At 46.6% G+C, this 22205-nt stretch overlaps 1 non-coding gene across 1 annotated transcript; it reads left to right on the top strand.

The window, feature by feature from the left end:
• Nucleotides 1–9954: 9954 nt before the first annotated feature.
• Nucleotides 9955–10027, top strand: TRNAS-GCU (transfer RNA serine (anticodon GCU)). The gene has a single exon. It is a non-coding gene; the product is annotated as a tRNA-Ser (tRNA).
• Nucleotides 10028–22205: the final 12178 nt, after the last annotated feature.

Raw genomic sequence — 22205 nt, forward strand, 5'->3', positions numbered from 1 at the left:
GGCGTCACACGGTGGTAGTGTACTGCAATGTTAAATTTTAAAATTGTTTAACGTCTCAATGTGTAACCGGAAAACCTTGCGTTACTTGGGGCGTGGCTTCGCGTGGGAACGAGTCACTGACTCAATAGTTATTTCTCAAATTCTATTACTAGGTCGCAACAACCAGGTCGTTGTGATGAAAGAGGGCAAATAAATCACTGTCGCCTCGCATGTGTCTTCGTAGCTAGCCCATATATTAGTGCGAAAAACCTACTAGGTAATACTTTACCGCAGTCGTGTTTGAGAAACATCACACAAATTTGGGTCTGGTATCGCTATAGCGTGACAGAGAAAGCGTTACATAAATGAGAAATACTTCTTTTCCACCAAAGCCTCCTGACCCACCTGACATGGAAGCAGCTGTGTACAATGGGCAATGAACCTTCTACATGGCATGCCTTGTGAGGAAGCAGCCCTGCGTGATACACGTGTTATGAAGTACCATTACATATATGTATAAAATACTGCTGTTTACTAGTTAACTCAGTTTATTTGTTTACTTTGAAAAATTTTATCCGTTGATTATGCGTTGATTTTATGCAATGATATCTGGTGATGTTACTTGTTTTCCAGACTGCCATGCAACGACAGGATGACTACCCCCGAATGTCTACTCTCCAAGGCCGTTCAAACATCTGAATGTCCACTACAACAGGTCATCTTGAACTTCACACGTGTAATGCTGTATTTGTGAATGTTTTACCGCGCATATTGTGGAGGTGTGCTTTAGATTGACCACAAGCAATGGCTGTCTACCGTGGCATGGAATCTACACTTCAATAATGTTGAAACTGTAACACTATTAGTGAGATTGTGTAGCACTGCTGAGATCAACAAGAAACTGTTTGATACCAGCCACAGTGGCCAGATTTGGATGGGGGTGAAAGGCTAAGACGCTTGTGTGCTTAAGGGTTTGTTCGATTCGCCTGCACTGCACGATTGATTTTACGAAGTGCTGCACCTAGCCACTCATTTCAGTGGCACAGCAATGGGATCTTTTAAATCGTGCATTCATTTTAAAAAGCGCAGGAGTGGTACAGCGCCGAAACTAGTTCATGAATTTCCTGTACCTTCTGCTCTGACGGCGCTGGTATGGGGCAACCGCACGCACAGCTTAACAAACAACATAGTATTAGACGTGATTACTGTACCCACCTCTACAAATACGGCGTGTTCTGCCAAGATGTTTGTACCTCTCTAAATGAAGCGAACAAAAATAAGGATTCCACCTTGTTGGCACCTTGTCATTCACTTGTGATGCCGCACTGCTAAACTCGTGCTGCACAAGTTCTGAACTTCTCGTGCGCAGCTGTGAACCAGTTCCAAGTGGTGCAGGTGAACTAAACTGACCCTCAAAAGTTGGAAGCTTGGTAACTTAACTCTAACAATAAATGCAGCAAGCCTGAAATGTTTTAAGCCCATCTTCTAAATGCCTAATACCTATGATATGGGCTCAAGGCTGAGAATTAAAACTAGTGCCTACCCTCTCGACACGACGCGACATTGAACAATTATGAAGTACTCAATGTAGCATTGCAGAGCGAGAAAGATTCAGAAATGCACGTATCCGCAATTGCTTATTTAACAAATTTAGCAAAACTACATTGCTCTCACTGCGCAAGCTATCTATCGGCAATGTGAAAATTTCCTTCCCGAGTCTACATCATGCCTTCACTTCGCTTCGATATCAACACTACGGGGCAAGCGCCGCATCTGACGGCAGAATCGGACCCTTGTCCTGAAGCCACGCTATTAAACTCAAGCGCCGCAACACAATGAGAGCGATGTTCATTCAGCGATCTCGATGTTCAGTTAAATGCATATCCGGACCAGACCGTATACATTGATTGTACCGGCCATTACACTCGCAATAAACGATCCAAACTTCACTTGATTTACGTTGTTTTTGCCAGTCGAGGCCAGCTTGATCACCTGGGGATAATTACAGACGTGAAACGTGATTTAGCAACGAAAAAAAAACAGAGAAAGCGAGCAGCGCGAACCAGCCCTGCCCCACCCCTGCAGCAAAAAAACACGTCTGTTTATTGATGATGATAGTACTACCAGCGCCATCTCGCCTCGCGGTATTGAAGTTCAGTACGCCACCAATACATATTTGCATGGTATTTTGATACAACAGCCCAAAGGTACAGTTTCTGTTCTCTAAGCTGGTAGGTGTTCTGTGACTGTACCTTCTTCATAACATGTCAAGTATGCAATAGCTGCTTATCATGACATCTATAGTAGCTTTATGTAGCCTAATTGAGGTATTATATTTTATGTATCAAATATGATACAGCGGACTTTACAGGGTTGATTATACCGTGTTACCAATTTTACACACGGTACGAAACAAGCACAATTCGTATATACCCGAGCAAGCTATGGATTCCGTGATGAAAGAACAGCTGTATATGACCAATCTAAGGTCACAACCACTACATGATTTGATGAGAAGACAGCGCAAGCGAGAAACCCAAGGATTGCTCATGAAACTGCATTATCTAACCACCCCAACTGCGCATGCTTTTGCAGCTACTGCGAGTTGACCGGTGTCTAGTCAGCAGAGCGCCGCATTGTGCTTCCTGCAGCCAAGCTGAACGGTTTGCAGAGTCATGTGCTCCAGCGGAGCGGCTTCAACGGCTATGAGCTGCGGAAACAGAAATAAGGATGACCATTATCTGTTTATTTTGCCTCAGCTGCCTAAACTAAAGCTTGTTACTAACATCGTGTTTTTGCATGGGGACGTCAGAGCCAGGCCCTACAAGGTCGAGGATTTCCAGGACGTGCTTACGCCGACAGGCCTGTTGCCTGGTGTGGTGAGCCTCCACGCTCATCAGATCAACCACTTGTGGGCGGTGACCTTCAATGACGCTGCTCCCACAAAACGCCTACTTGCGCTGAAAGAGCTTAAGGTGAAGGGGCGGCGTTGCGTCGTCGTTGACCCGCACGATGAGCTGGTGAAGCTAAGGCTGCACTGGCCGCCCCACAGTGTAAGTGATGAAGACGTAAGAGCGGCTTTTGTCAACTTCGGAAAAGTAGTGAAATGGGATGCGTGAGAGGTGGTGCGTCCCCGGAATGGCCGACAAGTGTTCCACGACAAAGATGGTGCTGCCCAAGCACAAGAGCGCCTACAAGGTTGAAGACATTCCTCATCAAATCCGTGTTGACGGAGAGTTGGCCTTATTCGTGGTGCCTGGCTGTCCAATGCGGTGCCTGCGTTGCTAAGGTACAGGCCACGTTCATAGCGAGTGCAAGTTTCCCCGCTTCTCCCGTTGTAGACGCTTCGGGCACGTCGGGCCTAACTGTGCGAGGACGCATGCCTCGGAAACTAGAACAGCGAAGAACGAAAGGTGGCCGAGCACGTCATGGAGGTGGCCGAGATGTAGGAAGCCGCTGAAAGAACCGGCAACTCAGTGGTCCTTGCGAAAATCGGTTACTCAGCGCGGAGTGAAGAAAGCAAGGAGGCCGAGCCTCCTCGGCACTGAATAGCACCGGCCATCATACCGTCAGTGGGTGAGCCTGAACGTTCTTTGAAAAGAGGGGCGCCCGCAGTCAAGGTCGATGACACAGATGCTCAAGGAGAGACGTCGGACAGCGAAAAAGTGAGTGTCACTAGTGCCACGCTAAAGCGTGTGCACGACGATATCAAAACGTCGACGTTCAACAGCGAGGAGCCCCCTGGAAAGACTCCTCAAGGAAGGCGGTGATGTTTGAAGCGGAAAACGAATATTCATGTGGACCAGAGACTTTCGGACCAGGCAAACAAGAAGAACGCAATAAAGCAGGATGCTCCTGGAGGCGGCTAGCCAGTGGCTGGTCATGAAAGGTAAGCGCCATGCTCCGGGCCTACACCTTCACCGTATATAAGTCACCATTGCCCTAACCGTGCCACTTAGCATAGCTACGCTTTACGTCAGAGGGTTGGTGGCTAGGCGTAGGCAAAGTCAGCCCTCACGGTTGATCATGACTTAAACATAGACGTCCTAGCCGTCCTGGAAACTAAGGTTGACGGATAGGAGGACACCAAGAGCATGGTGCGCCGATTCACTGCGAGATAGTATGCAGTCGTTAGCCATGCCACAGGAGTGTCCGTTGGGTGTGTCCTTTTTGTAAGGAAATTGCAGGACCTCGTTGTCCAAAGCGTATTTTAATGTCAGTCAAGAAGAGTTTTTATTGTGATTTTCTATTTTGCCAGGTATGATTCTGTGTTATATGCATATATGCATGCCACACACCTTGTGTTAGACCCTGCCAATCAAACATCGACGTGCGGCAGACTCGCAGGCTTCCACTTTAGGCTTCGGCCTGCGATGCGTGAAAGGCCTCCAAGTGGTACATTTCTAGTACATTAGCAGGTTGGTCTGCCCATGCGAGGTCACGTGTTGTGGTGTATGGGCCTGACCGACGCACTCATACAATAGACACGACCATTTGCTTAAACAAACATTCAATTAAAACAAGGGCAATGGCAAAGAGATTACGAAAAGAACAGGAGAAAAAACACTAACACGTGACGGAAAGAACAGCTACAAGACTCTCTATGCTCTAAAAGGACATTACAAGTAGTACAAGTGGTCACAACGTGGAACGTTAATGAATTATTGACATGACGGTAATCAAAAAGAGATACAAAGAAATAGTTTTGACAGGATCATGCTCGCGCTTCAGAATTTCTGCGTGAGACGCAGCGCACACAACTACAATTATTGAAAAGCTGGTGATTCTAAAATAACAGTTGAAAAAATCACAATAAAAAGTTCCATATGGACCAGGCCAGCTATTGTTACACGCAGGGAAGTTGACGGGTGCCACTGAAGATCTCACCAGCTTAGTAGACGATGGGGGTGCCCGGTATTGCAGCCGTCTCAATACGTTTCGCGGGTCACCCCAACACCGCCTCTCGACACCGACGATTGCACTCCTTGTTGACTGCACGTCAACTGCCGATTTCGAAGCAGTCAAAACTCTTTTGGGACGTCTTGTCCCCTCTCGATGTGATTTCTTTTTCCTCGAACACATCTGTGCCCCCTTTCGGTACAGGCGCAGGGAAGACATGGCGGCGCCGCTGCTGCGTCGTTATTCACCGCATGCCGTCCACCCAACACAAAAGCACCTTTCCTTGGATGATGGCGCTTGTGGGCGAGGCTAAAAGTGCAGTCGTTTGTGACATAGCTCCCTTCTCAAGAATATTGCTGCGTATTATTGAAGGAGATCACAAAGGCGCACTGTTCGTGAGCTTTCAGTGTCCCGGTCGTCCATGACTGAGTTTTCTTTTTCGCGCACCAATTCACTGACGTAAGCGACACCACTCACAAACTTAGACACACGGCACTCCATTGTCACACTTTGACGAAAGTCATATCTCGCACGCTAGGCCATGGCCACACACATACGAGCAGAAAATGACTAAAATACTGTACACTTCAAAGCTGAGGCACGGAAGCCTTCTTTGATGCCACATATTCCAAAATACACGCTATAAGCAGTATACAAAAATCAAATATTGGGATGCCTTAAAACAGAATAAATGAAAACAAATGCAATTTGTTGTCCTAGATGCAATTTGTGCGCCTTCTTTGTACTAGTCACGCACCAATGCGCTTCATTAAAAATAAAAAGCTTTGATGAAATTCTCGCCGCGTTTAACACGCAGGCATGCCGTGATAGACCTCGAACTCAGAGGTAACTTGATAAGAGTCTCTCAAAGAAGTCTACTTTTGCGAACGTAAATCAGTTAAAGTTCCTAAAACAAACCCTATGAAACTGCACACGTGGCAATCAGTTTAAAGAGTGGGTCATCTCACACAAGAACAAATACAAACAAAACACTCGAAAACGTTGTATTTAGGGAGACCACTAAGTTCATGGGGAACTTGAAAAGCAAGTAAAAAAATATGAGCACTGTTTCTCAAGAATTTGTCAAGTAGCGTTCACCTGACGAAGCATAACTGCTAACTTTGACCCGCGCTCGCGGTGGTCGATTTCTCAGGCCCGTTTTCACAAACCAGAGAAAACAATACGCAGGATGGTCGCTACAACTACGGCTGTGTCCCATCAGTTTACCCCATAGTAGTACGCCATAGTCTACGGAAATCGGCCTCTCAACCACGTCGCATCGTCCAGCCAAGCTGCACTCCTTCCCCGTGCATTCCACTCCTCGAACACAACTATGGACTGGTGGGGGTTGGCCCCTCCAAGCCCTAGGAACAAATACCTGCCTCACCCCTCTAGAAGTCGGCTGGTTTGGATCACGGGGGCCCATTCGACTGGCGAATGCCACAAAACGCAAAGATTTCATTGCGTTGATTGCCGTTTTACAATGCTCGATAACCTGGATTGATTTGCAAACTTTGTTACTCTCTCGCTTTTGCTTTGCGGTGTCTTTTTCTTTTTGCATGTTGCTCAGTCCCCTCTTTCGAGAAGCCTGCTCTTATCACATCTCGAGTGGAGGTAGTCTGGTCGATCTGAACTTCTGTACTGTACTCACAGCCGCGGTGATTTCTTCATAAATCACTGGCATTCTGACATGCAGTCAGCTTCACCGACAGTTGATCAACGCAAGTGACCATGTCAGAGCGGCGCCGCTCATCCTTAAGAGAACTACTTGCAACTACATTGCCCAACTTGCAGTGGACGTCAGCACACTACTCTGTCCCCGTCGCTGTACCGGGGTTATTGTCTGCCGGGCCGGTAGTGCTATGAACATCATCCCTGTCCGCTGCCATGGTGACAAACAAACACGGCAATTGTGCCAAGTCAGTTATAGATGACCTTTCTGCATCTTGAAGAATCTGCCAGTACAGACACTCGTCACTATCACTGAAGCCTTCATTAGCCTCTGTGGCCACACAGCACTTTCGGCAGCTAACAAACTTGGTTCAGTGATGAACTCGTTGTTCGCACCAGAAATATTACCGTTAAGCCCGGCTCCGGACGGTTCAATGCATTTGGGCCCTTTTCACCTTCCGTGCATTACATCTAAAACCACAAATTCGCACCGCCTGCTTTGAATTTTATGGCGCAATAACTGAACGTACTCATGGTACGACTGTGTTCCAGGCACGGACGGTCCTTCTGTTGGAAATCCCAGAACCTCAGCAGGGGTCCAACTGCATAGGGAGCAGTCCTAGTTTCAAGTGCTCTATCTCTTCTTGTATTCTAAATCTGGACTGCCCTTTTTGTCGTTCCATCTTGAGTTGCATATTTTGCATGTACCAATTTCGTTCGGCATCACGTTCCTTCTTTCGCATATTTCGTGCTTTTTCGACGAAATCAAAGAGCTAATTGCCTACAGAACCAAAGGATTTGCCCAATTCAATCAGCTTATCAAACTTCGTGCCGTCCATTGTTACAACAGTTGTCTACCAACAAAAACAATAGGACGTCTGCATATAGAACGTTCCGAGTTACGTCAGTCATCTCCCAGACGTCACCACGTGATCGGCCTGTCCTGTCGTGAACGCCAGATATTGTCACACACTTCGGGCTAAACCCCACTGATCTAACATCAACGTGCGGCAGACTCGCAGGCTTCCACTTTACGCTTCGGCCTGCGACGCCTGAAAGGCTTCGAAGTGGTACATCTCAAAGTTATTTGCAGGTCGTTCGACCCGTGCGGGGTTGCACGTGGTGTAATAAATGAGCCTGACCAACGTACTCATGGAGCAGATACGGACTCTTGATTAAACACCGACAAGCATTTAAATAAAACCAGGACAATAGCAAGGAGATTACGAAAATAACTTAAGAGGCAACAACAAATGTTCGCGCAAAGGAAAGAACAGCTGTATAACAACCTATGCTCTACAAAACAACACTACAACAGCTACAGACAAAAGACCAATATGCGGAATAATATTAAAATATCAACATGATGACAATAAGAGATAGAAAAAACTGCGAAAAAAAGCTCAGGCGCACGCTTCGGAACGTCTACGTGCGACGCAGCGCACATAACTACAATTATCGAAAAGCTGGTTATAATAAAATAACAGTTATAAAATCACAAAAAAATTCCACATGGACCAGGCCAACTCTTCGTACACGTAGGGGAGGTGACAGGTGCTGAATATCTTGCCAGCTTAGTAGACGGCGAGGGTGCCCGGTATTGCAGCCGCCTCAATACGTTGCGCGGGTCACTCGATACTCGTCGCCTACGCGAGCCTCGCGACACCGACGACCGCACCCCTTGCTGGTTGCACGTCAGCTGCCGATTTCGAAGCAGTCAAAACTTTTCCGGGACGTCCCGTTCCCTCTCGGCGTCATTTATTTTTTCTCGAACACATGTGGGCCCCTTTCGGTACAGGTGTAAGGAAGACGCGGCGGCGCCGCTGCTGCGTCGTTAGTCACCGGATGCCGTCCTCCCAACACAAAAGCATCCTTCCTGGGACAATGGGGCGTGCGAGTGAGACCAAAATTGCAGTCGTTTGTGACAATCGCCGGATTGTATAAAAGAGCGTGTCCAATTTTCATGCCACCGTCAGTAAACGAGCCTCACGTGCCTTGAAGAATGGGGTGCCCGCGGTCGAGGTCGACGCAACAGCGGCCCAGGAAGAGGCGTTGGACAGCGAGGAAATAAGTGTCACCAGTGCAACGACAAAGCGGGTGTGTGACGAGATAAGTGAAAGTGGCAAGACGTCAACGGTTAACTGCGAGGAGCCCCCTGGAAAGACTCATAAAGTAAGGCGGAGGCGTTTGAAGCCGAAACAGAAGATGGATTCGGAATAGATACTTCCGAACCAGGCAAACAATAATCACAGCGTATCGACGAAGTTAATAATGATGAGTTGGGCGAAGCGTCCGTCAGCCCGTCTGTGCTTCCGTCCGTCCGCACGACTATTCGTGCGTCCATTCATGCGTCCGTCCGTCTGTCCATGCGTCCATCTGTGAGTCCGGCCATCTGTCTGTCTGTCTGTCTGTCTGTCTGTCTGTCTGTCTGTCTGTCTGTCTGTCTGTCTGTCTGTCTGTCTGTCTGTCTGTCTGTCTGTCTGTCTGTCTGTCTGTCTGTTCGTGCGTCCATCCGTTCGTGCGGCCGCGCGTCTATCCATCCGTACGACCATCTGCTAGTCTGTCTGTTCATCCATCAATGCGTCCATCTAGTGAATACTCCAAGAACCGCCATCTCCCATCTCGCATCTCCTGAGGCACATACCCACTCTAGAGCAGGTATAGGCCACCTATGGCTACGTATTACTACATTCATACTAGAGATGGACAAACCCGAGCCTTAAGGAGCTTCGCCTCTAGAAGAACGCTGGAAAGCAGGATGATCCTGCAGGTGACTAGCCAGCGGCTGGTCGTGAAAGGTTAGCACCATGCTCCGGGCCTACTCCTTCAACGTATATAAATCGCCATGGCACCAACCGTGTCACTTATCATAGCTGCGCTTAGCGTGAGAGTGTTGGCAGCTAGGCGTAGGCAAAGTCAGCTAATACGGTTGGTCATTGACCGAGACATAGACGTCCGGACCATCCAGGAAACTAAGGTTCGAAAGGAGGGGACCGGGAGCATGGTGTGCTGTTTCACTCAGAGATACTATGCAGTCGTTACCCATGCAGCAAGAATGTCCACGGGGTGTATCCTTTTAGTTATGAAATTGCAGGCCCTTGCTGTCCAAAGCGTATTCTCATGTCAGTCAGGAAGAGTTAATATTGTCATTTTGTATTTTGCCACGTAGAATTTCGTGTAATATGCATATATGCTAAAAATTGTGTAGAAGAGCGTGTCCATTTTTTTTCGAATCTGTTCCAGTGGACGAAGTGCGATAAGCGGGTTATTCTGTTAGAGGATTTCAATTGTGCTTTAAAAGCTCGTGATAGAGGCAGTAATACTAGCATTCGTAACAATAGCAGTGATGTGTTAAGAAAATAATTAGTGACCATGACATTGACGACGTGTACGAATGCATGCCCCGCCGCGGTGGTCTAGTGGCTAAGGTACTCGGCTGCTGACCGGCAGGTCGCGGGTTCGATTCCCGTCTGCGGCGGCTGCATTTCCGATGGAGGCGGAAATGTTGTAGGCCCGTGTGCTCAGATTTGGGCGCACGTTAAAGAACCCCAGGTGGTCGAAATTTCCGGAGCCCTCCACTACGGCGTCACTCATGATTATATGGTGGTTTTGGGACGTTAAACCCCACAAATCAATCATCAATGTGTACGAATGGATAGAAAGGAACTGGGAAGTCATGTACATGTGATTTCAAGGCAGTAGTCATGCGTGGTTAGACCGCGTGTACTTATCGCTAGACAATATGCAAATTGTCATGGTTTCACCGTAGTTCCAGTGGCCTTTTCGGATCATTGCTTGGTTGTCAGTCGCATAGGTATGAAACAACAAAGAAATAATTTTAACTGATAGTTGAGGAAACTAAACGCGTCATTGCTAAGCGATGAGGGATTTTATAAGATGTAGACGCTTTTATTGATGAAATGCTTACGGAAGGAACAGAAAGTGTTGCAGACACATGGGATTGTTTAAGACAAAAGGTAAAAACGAAGGCGCTGGAGACATTGAGATCCCTTAAATTGAAGCAAAATTAAACGAAAGAAGTATGAATAAAACTCTGCAGCACCTGATAGCCCTCAAAAGTAAAGCGCCTGGGACTTGTAAAGATGAGGTGCACAGCTTAAAAGAATGGCGGCATTTTCACGAAATGAACGATTGAGAGTGGGGCGAAGTATTCGTCCATCCACTCATTATTGCTTCCGTCCTACCACGCGTCCGTCTGTGTGACCGTCCATTCGTACATCCGCTCTTCCGTGCGTGCGTCTGTTCGTGCGTCCATCCCTGCGTTCGCCCATGCATTCACCCCTGCGTCCGTTCATACGTCAATCCATGCATGCATGTGTCTGTGTGTCCGTTCGTCCATCTATTCAACACTCCAAATACCACCATCTCGCATTTTTTCATCATGTATTTCCCATATAAAAGCACCGTCATCCAGCTGACATTCCAAGGACTTAACGAGAGGTGCCACACGCACACTTTCTTACGGCTTGCGCTTCGGGTCTACTTCCCACCTTTAACCACTTCGAGTTCATGGTATATACTAGTTCACTGTATTCATGGCACTGCGGCCCAACGCTCGCTAAACCTTTCTAAAACTAAGAAGTTTACACCCAGCGATTATAACGTAGCAGCCTTTTCCTGTCAGATAGTGCTCAATGTACATGCCAATAGCTGCTTATGGGAAATGAGAGACATGAGAATTCGGCTTTTACTTTCTTACGGCTTGCGCTTCGTATATACTTTCCACCTTTAGCCACCTCGAGTTCATGATATACACTAGTTCATTGTATTCATGACACTGCGGCTCAACGCTCGCTAAACCTTTCTAAAACTAAAAAGGTTACACCCAGCGAGTATAACGTAGCAACCCTTTCTTGTCAAATAGTGCTCAATGTACATGCGAATGGTTGCTAATGGGAAATGAGAGACAGGAGAATTCGGCTTTTACTTTCTTACGGCTTGCGCTTCGTATCTACTTCTCACCTTTAACCACCTCAAGTTCATGGTATACACTAGTTCATTGTATTTATGGCGCTGCAGCTCAACGCTCACTGAACCTTTCTAAAACTAAGGAGGTTACACCGAGCGAGTATAACGTAGCAACCCTTTCTTTTCAGATATTGCTCAATGTACATGCCAATGGCTGCTAATGGGGATCACAGCGTGCGCGTTAACTAAAGGCCGAATGCCGCTGTCTCTCATTCCCCCTTAGCAGTCGTTGGCATGTACATTGAGCACTACCTTTTATTGTTAAACAACGCACAGAAGAAATCTCTCACCGGCACCACCTTTGTGGTCAAAATGTTATACTCCTTAGACACTCAAATGGCTACGAGGGACGAACAGGTGTCTCTATAAAAAGCTTCGCCCCTAAATCTTGAACAAAATGACAAACAGCGTTACAAAGATGTGGCAGCTTGGGCTAGTTGGTATGGCATGACGATAGTAATAGCGCGAGAACAAAACGACGACACAGAGACCTTCGTGTCCTTCTTGTCTCTGCGTCGTCGTTTTGTTCTCGAGCTATAACTATCGTTACAAAGGTGTCTGGGTTCGTCCTCGTGCCAAAGAACTAGTAGTAGGGGAGACACCCACAAAAAGAGCACTTGGTCTGGGAAAAGCGCAGCGACTGCGTAATCGCATCGATATGGTTTATTGCAAAGGCACACTTGCGAGCGACAATAGAACCATGCAGCGCGCGTTTTAGGGGTGAAGCTTCTTAAAGCGGCATCCGTTCGTCCCTCGTCATAGTCGTAGCGCGTAGCCAGTCTTACTCTTTGACCTGCAAGGTGGTGCCGATGGGAGATTTATCCTCTGCGTTGTTGAACCACAAAAAATTCGCAGCGTGCGTGTTAACTAAGAGCCGAATTCTCCTGTCACTCATTCCCAATTAGCAGCCATTGGCACGTACATTGAGCACTATCTGACAAGAAAGGGTTGCTAGGTTATACTTGCTGGGCGTAACCTCCTTGGTTTTAAAAAGGTTTAGCGAGGGCTGGGCCGGAGTGCCATGAATACGGTGAACTAGTCTATGCCATAAACTCGAGGTGGTTAAAGGTGGAAAGCACACATGAAGCGCAAGCCGTAAGAAAGTGTGCTACCTCTCGTTTAGTCCTTTGAATATCCGCTGGATGGTGCTGCTTCTATGTGCGGAATATATGATGAAAAGATGCGAGATTATGGTACTTGGAGTGTTGACTAGATGGACAAACGGATACACAGACAGATGCATGAACGGACGCGCGGATGGCTGCACGAACGGATGAACGCATGGACGGACGCATGGGCGGATGCATGGACGAACGCAGGGAAGGAAGCACAGATGGACGTGCGGACGCACGAAAAGACGCACGCCCGGACGGGTGAGTGGACGCACGGAAGGTCACACAGACGGGCGCACGGATGGACGGAAGCAAAAACGAATGGACGGACGGATGCTTTGCCCCACTCTCGATCATTCACCCCGTAGTTATGCTGCCTTTTTTTCGCTCATTATCAGACACTCTTTTGAGAATGAGAAGTGAATGTAGATAGGCTTAAAGAACCGTTTCATCAGCGCATGTCTCGGCTGAGTGACGACACTATCGAGTTGTCAGAAGAGAAAATAACCGGAGGCGAGGTTAAGCGCGCCATTAATCATTCGAACCTTGGAAAATCACCAGGACCTTATTGGCTAACCGCTGCCTGGTACGAACTGTTTTAAACTGAACTGATTTCTTTGGTGACAGACCTGTTCAATGAGATGTACGAACGGAAAACTATGCCACCTTCTTTTAGCAATGCGCATACTATATTGATTCCTAAAACTGGCGAAGCTGAAACTCTCCAACTAGTGACGACATATAGGCCCATATCGCTGACCAATATCGATTACGAAACTTTTATAAAGGTTTTTGCAGCGACGCTTCAGGGTGTCATCAAAGAAATAGTGGCAGAACACAAAATGTGCGGGATTAAAGGTAGAACTATTGCCACTAACACTCACAAAATGCGAAGCGTGCTAGAGTTCTGTAATGAAGCGTTACGTGGCGTTGCTGTGCCCCAGCTCGACCCGAAGAAAACATTAGATTGCGTTGCGCATGATATTTTGTATGTGATATTAGATCATTTTAGTGTTCGTATCATCATCAGAAGGGAATGGCCCTGGCGTACCAAAAGTGCACAACTCGTTCAATTGTAATAGGTCTTTGGGGGTCCCCATTCACGCATTGCTTTACGTGCGTCAAGGCTGCCCCCTCAGTCCAATTTCTTTTTGTATTCATATTGAGGCATTGTGTCTGGCAGTCAATGAAAATGATGAAATACGTGGTTTCAGCAAGACGGCAGCATAAGTCAAGCTGCTGGAATATGCAGATGACATTGCGGTGTGTTGTACTAACAAAGAAAGTGTTGAGGACACGATAAGTGTTGTCAAGCATTTTTGCAACGTAACAGAAAGCCGAGTGAACTGTGGGAAAACCCTCGGGTTGTGGCATGGACGATCGCCTTCAAAACCAGCCTATTTCGCGAATGTGTGCTGGACGGAAACACCGACTAGGTACCATGGTGTTCCCCTTGAATTTATAAAGGCAGCGAGGAGTATTGGTCGCCGCAAACAAGAGAAATAAAGAAAAAGCAGTCAGGTGGAAAGGCACCGATATGTCTGGTTTTGCTAGAGCCATTTTGTGCAACATGTTTTTTTTTATCATGAAGCTGTGGTATGTGATGTAGGTGCTGCATTGTTCGAGAATCAATGTGCAAAGGCTGCACAGAGTGTTCGCGGTGTTTATATCGGGCAAGGTGCAGCTGGACCAATTTGTTCAGGTGCATGAAGAACGGGGATGTCGGTTTAGCACACCTGTTTGTAAGACAGGTGGTAAGCAGATTTTTGTTCTTCCATGACGTCCGTGACCCTTTTCAGCGTACGGTATGCCAACTGAGGTTAAGCAACGCCTTACTATATCTCGTCGTCACCACTGAATATAGCATGCTGAGGACATTGCGTGGATATCTGAAAGAAGTAGTAGATAGCGTTCGTTTCTTATTTGTTCGTTTTTTTCTTTGATTATCTATCTAGTGTTAAAAGAAAAAACTGTACAAAGATTTATGTGACGTTGTTTGTCCAGTGCCATTGTACAGGGCCTTATACACTGGAAAACCGGGACGAAATGTACTAAAGCGAGTGAAAAACATGCAAGTACCTACAGGGTTCAAAACATTTTTTTTTAAACTAAGTAAATACGTTCACAGAGGAACGGGGCTGTTAGACATCATGGGGGATCACACTGCCTGATATGAATGAAGCCTGAAACAATAGATCATGTTTTTCTACACTGATGGGAAGGGGGTTTTCTTTTGGGACGTCCTAAAAAGAACTTTAAAAAGGAGTTCCCACTTGATGCACACGGGATCAGGTATCTGGCTGTGAAGAATGATAAGGGAATCCCATTTAATCTAGTTATGTTGACAGGCCTCCACTATATAAGACGTGCACAAATGGCTGGATACCACTACGACCCGGATGCTAGGCGAGAAAGAATCTATTTCAGTCAAAGCATGTCTGCTTTCATTGAGATGGCGAAAGGACAGGAGTGCGTGCCAGAATGGCTGACGAGATCGAAACCTCTGGCAGCTTTGAATGAATATTCAAGCTGCCAGAAATGTTAAATCGGATGTGCTGATTGTGTTGTAAATGAATGTTGGGTGATTTTTGTAATGGTTAATCAGTTTTATTCTTTCATGCATTGCTTTGTTATGAATATTTTTGTATGTATTTTGGAGTTGTCATTCTATTATTTGCGGTCATGGGCCACATGCGTGTTTCTTTTTGTATTGTTGCTTTCCGCTGCCTGTAATTTTTGTAATTTTTGTAAATTTCTAGTTCAATATTTTTTCTGGGTGAAGGGGCCTGTCAAGCTGTGAAATGCAGCTTTTTTTCTTTCGCACCAAACCACGTATACAGTGTATTTTCGTATACTTGCCACGTGGTTGAATAAACTCAACCTCAAACTCAAACTTAAATATTAAGTAGACATCACCAGTTGATGTAGGACTAATGGCTTTTTTTTCTTGTGTGTCTGTATTTGAGAAAATGTATATGTAATTTTCGTAAAATGTGTTTGTATACATTGTCTGAGACCAGCAATTAAAAAACAGTTAGGAGAGTGGCGCAGTGAAAGCGTGCTGGGCCCATAACCGAGTGGTGCGTGGGTTGAAACTACGTTCTGAAGCATTTTTACAAACATTTATTTTAAATATTTTGCACAGTTTTTAACATCTTACTTATACGACGTATTCATTGAAGCAAGCTAATTACGAGCTGCCTGAAGAACATATAAGTAAGAAAGGTTGGCATAAAGGACTGTTTACCTAGGCCTCAAAAACACTTCAAAAGTAGCTTCTTGCTTTTAGAAGCCCCAAAGAAACAAATGCACATTCCCGTTTTACACGTGTGCAACCCAGTAGTGTTCCCACCAGGGGATAAAAACAACTCTTTTTCTAATTACACAGCACCATATATAATTTTGGTTGCCAAAGTGGTAGTTAAAAAGAAGATATAAGTGAAGATCATCATACCACGCACCTGATTAAATGAATGGAGTAAAAATAAATAAAAGAATTGTCCGTCCAAACACCGGTGAGATTCGAACTCATGATCTCCTGTGTACGACACAGGTCCCTTAACGTACTAAGCTACAGTGCCCATGCTTTTTGCTGCATCCGTAACGCACCATTGAAATATACAGAGAGTTTCGAGGATGACCTACTTCAGGCGCGCGATGCGAATGAAGAATTAGGGTGCTAGCTCTACTCTCACTTTAATGCATAATGTAGGTCACGCATGATATGCGCTGCATGTGTCCATCAGGCAGTTAGCAATAAATGCGAAGCATTTCTTACGAGGCCCCCAATACTTGACGCTAGTTTCGGTTTCCAAGAAGACGCACGCTCGTAGCGGTTGCCGGGCATGCTAAGGTCCGGTTCAGCGGAGTGAGCTTAATATCAGTGTTCGCATATATTGGCTCTCAGAAGTTTTTATAAATAAAAAGTCGATACCCCTGTAATAAATTTCTCTATCGTTCATATGCATTTTCTTATTCCCTATTGCGCGAAAAAGTGCGGGTAGTGATTGTTTTGCGTTCGTAGCAGTTGCCTCCGCTCCTTCCCGCCGCTCGCTCAGCGATATTACTAGAAGCTGGACCGTGCTCAGTTGTCTCGCTCGGTTAGCATGTCAACTACGGGAGAGACAAAGACAACAAGTTGTGGCGGGTAGAGAACGGAAGCCGCTGTGCATACGCCGAACGAGTCAACTATGCATTCGTCGATGGCTCCATCGAGCAACACATGTTTCCCGTGGCTAGGCGGGGTGCTAACCTAGGGATTTCTTAATGCGAAGCATTTCTTAGCGAGCTTCAGCAACATTTATAGTACCTATCTATCTAGCTTTTTTTCTAGCCGCATACGACTTTTAGCTCTTCTGGCCGTTTCGTTTGTCGTATCGATACCAAATTTGGTATTGCATAACACGACTGTATGACGGGCATACTTGACTAGCCATAACATGACTATCATTAAATTTATGTTATAAATCTCATGATTTTTTCATGGTCTACCTGCTCTTGCGGTGCTTTCATTTACACGAAATGTTGCAAAACTGGCATGGTATGACAAGACTCAATGGCGAAAACAAGTGACAGACCCTAACGAGGAAACAAGTGACAGACCCTAACGAGGAAATCATGCCATGCATGTCGTGAGTCATGACCACACGCCACGCTCATGGTTCGCTCGCGGTCGTTTCGCTTGGGTCACGTATACCAAATTTGATTATATGTGACTTGTGCAAACATGATAATCATAAGATGCGTGACATATAACAATATGACTACAAGCCGCGCTCATAATGCCCTCGCGGCGGTTTCACTAGCTTCACATATTCAAAAATTTGTATTAGGTCACGCGAATGGACGAAAATGGGAAATTACGCGTCCAAACATGATAATCAAGACATGCATGTCATGTAACAACAAGACTACATGCTACACTCATAGTGCGCTCTCCGTCGTTCCGCTAGCTTCACATATCCCACATTTGGTGATTCATGACTTCAACAGAGGACGAAGGTATATGACTAGTGCGAAGGTGATAATTATGGCATGCGTGTGATGAACGAACACGACAGTATACCATGCTCATGGTGTGCTCTGGCTGTTTTGCTAGCTTTTCATACACCGCATTTGGTATTACGTGACGTGTATGACTGACAGAGGTAAATACACGTCCAAACACAATAATCATGACAATCTTGTCATGTAACAACATCACTACATGTTACACTCATGATGCGCCCGTGGCCGTTTCGCTAGTTTCACACACACGAAATTTGTTATTACGGGACGTGAATGCATGGTGGAAGTATGCGCGCTGTCATAACAAACGTCATTGAGTCATACACAACTTGTCCTACTAGCGATTGTTGATGAATTTCACGTTGGTTTGGATAATCTGGGTTGAACGTTTGTCCATTTGTTGATATGTTAGTTGTAAATTGAAGCTGTGTTTATATATTGACGCTTTTACACTACGTGTGCAGCATCTGCTTTTTTTTATGCAAAACATGCAACGAAGCCTCAACGCGGTGGTCTAGCGGCAAAGGTACTCGGCTGCTGACCCGCAGGTCACGAAATCAAATCTTGGCTGCAGCTGCTACGATTTCGACGGAAGCGAAAATGCTGCAGGCCAGTGTGCTTAGATTGGGGTGATCATAAAAAACCGCTGGTGACGAACTTTCCGGAGGCCTCCTCTACGGTGTCTCCCATAATCATATGGTGTTTCGAGATGTTAAGCCTCTCAGAACCTAAATTGATCAAAGCATGCAAAGAAAAGTGCATTTTTTGTCGATCGAGTTTAGTTTTATTGAGAAATCAGTCAGGCTAACTTTCGCCTCTTCAGAAAATATGAGCAAGGTGAAAAAACATTAGCAAAATTTTACGGCTGCAATACCCAAGTGGCCGGTGGACCTGAAAGAAGGCACGATGGCATTCCGCTTGCATGCGAAGTAAGGAGGGCTATCACGGCAACCCTCCTCCTCTGCATTTTCCATCCTTTCCCTCGCATTGGGGTCCTCACCAGTGATGTCATGAAAGAAATTTTCTGTTGGTGATTGATATCTAGTAGAATGCCCTGCAAGCACCAGTGGTAAAAGCGGTGCTGCCACTGCCGATAGAAAATATATGAGAGGTATAACCAGTTTCTGCCCCTTAATTCTACTTCTGGCCGCACAAGCGAACGAACGTAGACTGCTGGGCTCCGATGGAGTGGTGATAGTGGTCAATGCCAGCCACGGTAACAGGATGGCTGACGAAAATAAGGACTACAAAACCACGCTGCCAACTCCGCCCATTGACCGTGTTGTTTTCAACACGTTGTTCTAGCACGCAGGAATGCGAGAGAAGCCTTACAGGATCGAAAACTTCCGAGGTGCCTTCGCAGCGGTTTATATGCTTCCTGACGTTGTGGCGTTAGGGGCATACCAAGTTACGCCGTGTTGGCGGTGACCTTGAACACTGGTGAGGTCGCTAAGAAAGTGGGTGCAGTGAAGGAACTTTATGTGAAAGGCCGCTGGCGTATCATCTTCAATCCAGAGTACCAAGTGACTAAGCTTCGCCTCCAAGGATGCTTCATGGTGTCCAAGACAAATATCCGAATATCCGGACAGACTTTGCGGTCTTCGGCAACGTCACCGAGGTGACTCAAGAGCGTTGGCGGGTCCAAGGTATGAAAGAAAAGGACTCAACTACAAGAACGGTACTGCTCAAATTGGAGCCCGGTTTTGAAGTGAACGACCTTCCCCACCATGTCCTAGTTGCAGGGGAGTCGCCCTAGTTTTGTTGATTGCTTTATTTGCTTCGTCACAGTACAGTGTAACAGGAGGCGGAGGGAAAAGCCGTAATGACGGCTTGAGGGATCCTCCGCCCCCTTTGTGAACAATGGCAGCAGATGAAGGACATCACAATATCATACACTTTCACATTGTTTTACGTAAAGATCATGCCACAAAGGAAGGAAACCTGAAAACGTAGTTGTGGTGCCCGGGCGAGCCATGCAGTGCCTGCGATGTCATGGCAAGGGACACGTTCGCGCGACTGCAACGAGACCCGGTGTTCCAAGTGTCAGTGATATGGGCATGCGGACAGACACTGTGTCCGTACCTACGCGTCTGCAAGAAGACAATCAAAGGTTGACGGCCATGAGGAAACTTTGCATGTCGTCGAGGCAGAGGAGGAGGTGAGGGACACCAACAAGGCTAAAAAGCAGGACCGGCAGACTCGTTTGCGCCTTCCGGTGGTGATGATCCGAAATGGGCGTCCCTGCACACCAAGAAGCGTGAAGTGACTTGGCTGGGACTGTCAACCAGCCATTGACACAGGTTCTGTCTGCGGGTTTACGAGGCGACCACCGCAAAGGTGACACGTCGACCTTTCAAACAGCGGCAGGCGACTCGAATGTGTAATCCGTGCTGACGGTCAAAGCCACCGAACGGTCACCGCACCCGAGGTTGGCGAGCGCGAGGATTCGAACACGCCACCGCCAGAGAAGAATGGCGTTCTACCACCTACCAATGTCGCTGCGGCTCCCAAACGTCCCCACCTCCAGGCCAGCAAGGATAGTGATAAAACGACTGCACCTGGCCCCGAGGAACCACCAGCTAAGAGTTTAAAAGAACGGCGGCCCTGTATTCGACCATATTCTAACGTTCCTGCCGCGAAGCGCGGGAGCAAAATTGAGCCCGTCAGGCCGTCTTCAACAGCTCCGCTGTACGGTACCACCTGTGGTGGTACAGTCTAGCCATGGACTAGACGAGAAAGGTTAGCGCAGTCTATTGCTTTCATCAAAATGGCGCCTGCCTTTTCTTTAATGCGAACCATTTCTTAGTGAACTTCGGTGACTTAGCGCGTATCTATCTATCTATCTATCTATCTATCTATCTATCTATCTATCTATCTATCTATCTATCTATCTATCTATCTATCTATCTATCTATCTATCTATCTATCTATCTATCTATCTATCTATCTATCTATTTATCTATCTATCTATCTATCTATCTATCTAGCCGCCTGCGACATTTAGCTCTTCTGACCGTTTCGAAAATGGTATCAATATCAATCTTGGTATGGCGTAACATGACTGTACGAAAAACATATTTGACTAGTCCTAACATGAAAATTATGACGTGTATGTCATGAATGTCATGATTTTCATTTCATGGCCCTGCAGCTCACGGTTATTTCGTTCACATCGCATGTTGCAAAACTGATATGGTATGGCATGATTGCATGGCGAACACAAATGACAGACCCTAACATGAAGATTATGACATGCGTGTGATGTAAGAACATGACTACATACCGCGCTCACGATGCGCTCGCGGCCGCTTCGCTAGCGTCGCATATAGCTAATTTGGAATTACAGTATGTGAATGAATGGCGAAGGTATGTGACTGGTGCAAACATGATAATCATGAGACGTGTGTTATGTTACCACAGGACTACATGCCACGCTCATGATGCGCTGGCGGCCGTTTCGCTAGCTTCACTTATACCAAATTTGGTATAAAGTGACGCCAATGAATGACGAAGGTATGGGACTAGTACAAACATGATAATCATGAGATGCATGTCATGTGAGAACATGACTACATACTACAGTCGAGGCGCCAATACATTTTGACGTGACGCGATGCGCGTGCTCGCCAGCGTTCGTTTGGTCGTGTCATGCCGGCCTTCCACGCCAGGCACCGGTCCTGCCGTACACTCACAGTTGCGCGCCGCGCTGCGTTGCTTTGACGCATGCACGTTTCAGCGCGTACTGCGTCCCTCCGTCACGAGAAGAGGGAGATGCAGTGTTGTCTGGGTAACGCATCGGCACAAAATGAAGCATGTCACATATCGCACCGGTTGCTGTCGGGCCGCGCCGATGGACGCTGGTCACGCCTGGCGTCAGACTGTAGAGTGCTCGCGTTTTTTTAACGTAGCGTCACTAGGCCAGGCATGCGTGCGCGCCAACGCTACATTGGAGTATGTTTGGCCCTTCATGATGCGCTCGCGGCCATTTAGCTAGCTCCACATATACCGAATTCGGTGTTAAGTGACTTCAATGGATGACAAAATATGACTCGTGCAAACATGATATTCCTGACACGCGTGTCATGTAAGAAAATGACAACCTACCACGCTTACAGTGTTCTCGCGGCCGTTTCTCTAGCTCCACGTATAGTAAATTTGGCATGACGTGACATGAATAGATGACGAAGGTAAACGACACATCCAAACATGATAATGGTGACACGGAAGTCAGGTACGTCATAATTCACCTTCGCCACGTAAGGTAGTGCTGATTTGAAAATGACATATCAACCTTCCTCATTCATGCTTCGCATATAATAGATTCCCACTGTACGTGGGATCTGCAAATTCTTTTTTAATGTCGCCAGCCTTAACGTCAGAGGAATGACAGGTAAAAGGAAACAAGGGCAGCTTTACTGTCTCATAACGTGGCGTGACATAGACGTGCTGGTGGTACAAAAAACGAAAGTCTGCGGCTTCAGAGACCAACAGCATGGTGCAGCGTTTTGCGTCAAAGCTAAAACTTTGTTAGGCGTAACAGGCAGGCGT

This window comes from Rhipicephalus microplus, chromosome 2, assembly GCF_043290135.1.
Source record: "Rhipicephalus microplus isolate Deutch F79 chromosome 2, USDA_Rmic, whole genome shotgun sequence".
Classification (NCBI taxonomy): Eukaryota; Metazoa; Arthropoda; class Arachnida; order Ixodida; family Ixodidae; genus Rhipicephalus; species Rhipicephalus microplus.